Raw genomic sequence first — 6,123 nt, forward strand, 5'->3', positions numbered from 1 at the left:
TAAACAAACATGTGGGTGTCAGAACCTTACTGTAAAAAAATAATAATGGTAGCAACATTTTACAGATTTTACAGATTCTGTAATATATTATAGGATTACAGATTTACATGGGAAAAATTATGTTTGATACAATGTTACTTTAACATTAATATACCAAGTACTTAAACCTGTTTTGTAACAAGTAAAAACTAACAAGAAAGAAACTTAGAAAAAAAACTAAGAAGAAACATGGTTATTAAAAAAACAAACAAACATCAAATGTAAACACAAGGAATTCTAGGAATGTCCATTTTTTTTCACTGTTAATTACTACACTACTTTTTTGCTTTTAAAAACTGTACATCTAACAGTATTTTACTCTAAAATTACAATGTCTCCATCTACAACACTGTAAAATTGAAATGTTGAAATATCAAGCTATATATATTATGATTTTTGACTATACACAGTAACATTTTTACAGTCTTTTAATGTTAAAATTATGATTATTTACACAGTTAAAAAAGAAAAGGAAAAAGAAGATTTTTTTTCTCTAAATATACCTTTTGAAAATCCCAGGCTAAACGTAACATAGCCTACATCTGATTCAGGACAGATAATCTCAGAAACATATGCTACATATTCTTCATCATAGTCCAATTTCTCATCTGAAACTATTATGAAACAATTACTGATTTGTGTGAAACCACACGTGAAATAACGAGCCTATATGCGCCACTGCTGAGGTGCAGAGGGTCTGCAGACTCTGTTCTGATCATATTAATTATGTATTGAGTGTTTGCTTGTGTTTTAATGTCCCGCCTGGGCGACTTTCTACAACCTTTGTGATATATCAATACCTGGTTTGTCTTTTAATTAGGTATTGATTCTTATTTATTAAGGTGATTATTTTTGCTTTTTGTTTGTGTGCAGTAGAAAGAACTTGTTAAAGAAAAATATTCATTTGATGTAAAAACCAATGCTATCTTCATCGTGCTCTTTGTTTTCATTATGACTGGAAACAACAGCAGCTGGAAACAAGACTACACAAATAAACCAAGCAATATCGGTTCACACGCATCCATTACGCAGTAAGCCACATTCTGTGTAAGGCTTATGTCTGTAACATCAAATTTGCATGAGAGAAACAAGCCACAATTTTGAAAATTAACAGTGTGTCATCAAATTGTAATATATATGCGTAAATGAAGACAGGTGCATTAATGCTTGTTAACAGTGATCACGGTTGTTTCACGTGAATGCAATCAAACACACAATTAAAGTGCCTTCTTGTCATTCAAAGAGTAGATCATGGTGCTAGCAACAGCAAGTCAAGGGTTTAGATTCCCCAGGACTGAATGAATGGGGAAAACTGCACAGTTTGAACTCAATCTAAGCTGCTGTAGAATAAAAAAAAAAATCACTGGTCACTAAACCAACAAAAAGTTCCAGCAGACAGTGGAAAGACTGTGATTTCTTGGTTTAGTAGGAAGATTAGTGACTGTAAACTTATCTGGAAGCCGTTTAAGAGCATTGAACTGTATGAAATTGTCAGAGAAGAGTCTCCAGCAGTATCCTATTATCCAGAGAAAATCACCATGACAACTTCTTTGCCATTGCAGCTTTATATTCCACTGCTATGGAGTATAAAAAAGACATAGACAAAAAAAGAAAAGTGCTCTTCAACTCCATTTAACAGTGTGTGTGCGAGAAGAGCGTGCCCTCTGCATGATAAATAAGTGATTTCCTTGTGGCTTGTGTTCCTTGTAGAGCGGATCTCGCCGGCTCCGTGTCAGAAGGATGATTAGACACTGAGGAAGATGGATGGCCTGAGACTCCAGGACACACACCAGCTGGCAAAGATGACCGGCCTGCCTGATGAACACCAGGCTCATTAACCTTCCCACACAGGCTAAACTATTCATCACATGACATCTGTAGATAAGAGCGGCGATTTTTATGTTGCCTGCTCAATTTCACTCAAACACACCACTGACTAAATATGGCCACAGCGGCTCGTTTTCTCAGAAGACATTATGTGCTCGATCGCTGGATCAGGGTGCGGTGGTTTAATATGCACTTTTCACACCAGGATCTGTAGATGCTTCATCTCGGAGAGCAGATTTGGAGCACTTACAGATCATTTCATGCATACACTATGCCATATGAAGTAGTCTGAAGCTCAATCATTTACTAGCTCTGCTCCAAAACCTGGTGAGACGCCTAATAAGATCACTCATTCTAGTCTAAATCTAAAGTAGCTGCAGGTAGCACGAAAGCAGAAAATAAACCCAAAGAGAAAAAAAATCTAAGATGGCAAGACACAGATTATATTTCATTTAATGCTAAAAAATTTAAATACATTTTTATTTTTTAGTCTTCTATGTAAACAATAATTTACAGTCAGTTCAGCTCCATTAAAGAAACATAAACCTGAATTGTCGGATGTTTATTTTGCTATAATGACCAGCTGGATATACATTGCCTTGTAAAAACGAAGTACACTTAAAAAAAAAAAAAAGAGTACTTTGAAATAAAATGCTTTAAAAGAATAGCTATACTTAAGTGTGAACTGAATGTAATGTTTGCAGACACTTTATTTACAATTAAATAAAAATGTATTTAAGAAACTTTTATTAAATGCAAATAGTTGAACTTAAGAGTGCTTTTTGAACCACTTAAGTAGGACTTCAGTACATCTTTATATGTAATTTTATAATAATAACTTCTATAGTCTTTGAAATATGGTTAATGCACAATGCACTGACAGGCATTTATAATAAAATCAATTATACTTTAATGTCATTTCGATTAAAACACGTATGTCATGTTTTTCCGATATATGTGTATGATGAAGTTGCATGTAGTTCATTTAAAATATACTAACTTTAAATGTATTATCAAGTGACACACTACAGTTGAAATGATAATCAAGTGCTTTACATGTGCATTAATATGTTAGTCAGCACATCAAAATAAGTGTACGTTTTAAAATATTATTTAAACATTATTTAAAATGTATTTTAATGTAAATGTAAGTGCACTTTTTAAAGGTATACTTAAGTGTGTTACGAAAGTCATGAAAATAACTCTCTTTTAGTCCCTTAACGTGTCACGTCTATGAACAACACGCGTGAATGAATCAGTGCTTTGAGCGAATCGTTTGAATGAATGAGTCAATTAATCCGTCATAAACCGCAGCTTGTCGCCGCCTACTGGTGTATTGGTGTAAACTGCAGAAAGAAAAAAAATCTCACAGCCAGAAGAGTATTTTTATTCTGGTTGGATTGTTATTGATGGCATTGAAACCCACTGTGAGTTGAGTCTACTGTGTTGTTCACGTGTTTCAAACGAGTTACGATGCAGTCTTAGCTCCCTAGTTTCACAGAAAGATGCTAATGTGTGTTCAGTGGCTGATGTCCATGAAAAGCATAAAGTATTGCTGTGCTGTAAATCACGAGGTCTGATGACAAACACGCAGGCCTGTCTGTCACTCCCGTCTCTCTTTCTGTCATTTGGACGAGTGTTGATGCTGTTTAGCAGTCCAGTGAGCAGGCAGTGTCATGGTCAGGACGCTGTGATTGAGAATAATTAGCACCGGCTGACAGAATGGGCCCGCGGGACTCGTTCCAGCACAATATATTTAATTGAACTAAATGATACAGGAGAATAAATTAGCCGGCCATATCGAGTCATCCAGGGGGAAAAAAAAGAGACAGAGAGAAGAAGCTCGGCGGAGCATTCAGCTGTCGACCGCTCACGACATGAGTGTGTGTGTGTGTGTGTGTGTGTGTGAGTGTGTGCGTGCGTGCGTGCGTGCGTGTGTGTGTGTGCGTGAGTGTGTGTGCGTGTGCGTGAGTGTGTGTGTGCGTGTGTGTGCATGTGAGAGAGTGTGTGTGTGTGTGTGTGCGCGAGTGTGTGTGCGTGCGCGAGTGTGTGCGTGTGTGTGCATGTGAGAGAGTGTGTGTGTGTGTGTGTGCGCGAGTGTGTGTGCGTGCGCGAGTGTGTGCGTGTGTGTGCATGTGAGAGAGTGTGTGTGTGTGTGTGTGCGCGAGTGTGTGTGCGTGCGCGAGTGTGTGCGTGTGTGTGCATGTGAGAGAGTGTGTGTGTGTGTGTGTGCGCGAGTGTGTGTGCGTGCGCGAGTGTGTGCGTGTGTGTGCATGTGAGAGAGTGTGTGTGTGTGTGTGTGCGCGAGTGTGTGTGCGTGCGCGAGTGTGTGCGTGTGTGTGCATGTGAGAGAGTGTGTGTGTGTGTGTGTGCGCGAGTGTGTGTGCGTGCGCGAGTGTGTGCGTGTGTGTGCATGTGAGAGAGTGTGTGTGTGTGTGTGTGCGCGAGTGTGTGTGCGTGCGCGAGTGTGTGCGTGTGTGTGCATGTGAGAGAGTGTGTGTGTGTGTGTGTGCGCGAGTGTGTGTGCGTGCGCGAGTGTGTGCGTGTGTGTGCATGTGAGAGAGTGTGTGTGTGTGTGTGTGCGCGAGTGTGTGTGCGTGAGTGTGTGTGCGTGTGCGTGAGTGTGTGTGTGTGTGTGTGTATAAAAATAAATAAATAAATAAATAAAAGCAGCTAGAGGAGTCTTTTCCCCACAGTCCGTAGTCCAGAGGAAAATATAGTAATAGGGGCAATAATATGATGTTGTTTTTTTCCATATGAAAATACCTTTGATATAGCAAGATACATGCAAAATAACCTCTTCAACACTCAGACGCAGCAGATACTTGTCCCTCATAACCTCATAGAGCTCTACAGCTCATGAATTATAGGCCGAGCTGACTGATGACATGCTGTCAAATGTTTAAAATGACTCGAGAGAAAGTCTGGCAAAAAACAATGTGAGCAGACGATTGGGAAAAGATGCATAAAACAAGAAACTCTGTGGATATTCAGAGAGCCTTTCAAGAAGAACGTCAATGAAATGTCAGAGAGAGACAGAGCTAGTGGAAGAGAAAGCCTTTAAAGTGAAAAAAAGACTTGAGGGAAGATTTAAAGGGTGAAGGAAAGGTGAAAAGGTGACTGGAGGCCATAAACGAATCAAGAGAGAAAACTGAGATTAGAGATGCCTGAAATCCTCAGTACCCTTTTGGAAATCTGATCGAGCTCGGCAGGTGCTCCGAGTTTGTCATTTAGTTATTTATTTTTTCCATCTGACATTTGGGAATATCACCTCAAGTGGTAAATATGTGAATTATTTCACAGCAGATTGCAGCAAAATGACTGGAAATAACTGCTTACTGAAACATTCAAATGGACTTTTAAATATCACTGGGCAATTATTGATGAAGTCAGTAGCCATCAATAGAATTAAAGCAATCGTTCAGCCAAAAATGAAAATCTGCTGAAAATGTGCTCACCGTCTGGTCCTCCGAGATTAGGATGAGTTTGTTGCTTCATCAGGTTTGGAGAAATGTAGCATTGCATCAGTGTCTCAGCGATGGATGCTCTGCAGTGAATGGGTGCCGTCAGAATGAGAGTCCAAACAGCTAAAATAAGCGTCTTAATGCTGTATTTGTTTCAGCTTTAGTCTTCTCCAGATGTTAACTGATGGACTGGAGTGCTGTGGATTACTTGTGGATTATTGTGATGTTTTTATCAGCTCTCATTCTGACGGCACCCATTCACTGCAGAGCATCCATTGCTGAGACACTGATGCAATGCTGCATTTCTACAAATCTGATGAAGAAACAAACTCATCCTAATCTTGTGTGGCCTGAGGGTGAAGTAAATTGTCAGCTAATTTAAATTTCTGGGTGAACTGTTCCTGTAGGATCTGCTGTGTTTCCTTTATAAACTTATTGGTGACAGGCATTTATTGAACTTTACCGAGTAAAACATAAAATCCCAGAGATAGTTTGATCTGATGAGCTTTGGTAAAGGACAGGTTGATTCATCAGTCTCAATCTTGTGTGAATGTAAGAGACTGTTTGTTGCAGCGAACAAACATATTCTCACATTCAGAAAGTAAATAAGAGCAATTTTAGGTGATTTAGTAATGGCTAGTAACGGCTTAATGGCATCAGGGACTGCTGGAAAAAGATAAAGAAGTTTCTGAGCAGTGCATTTGTTCTTCAACTTACTCTAAAGGTGTGTGTGTGTGTGTGTGTGTGTGTGTGTGTGTGTGTGTGTGGGTGTGTGTGTGTGACTAGAATTTAG

Source organism: Sinocyclocheilus anshuiensis, unplaced genomic scaffold (assembly GCF_001515605.1).
Source record: "Sinocyclocheilus anshuiensis isolate Anshui unplaced genomic scaffold, SAMN03320099.WGS_v1.1 scaffold1082, whole genome shotgun sequence".
NCBI classification, from domain to species: Eukaryota; Metazoa; Chordata; class Actinopteri; order Cypriniformes; family Cyprinidae; genus Sinocyclocheilus; species Sinocyclocheilus anshuiensis.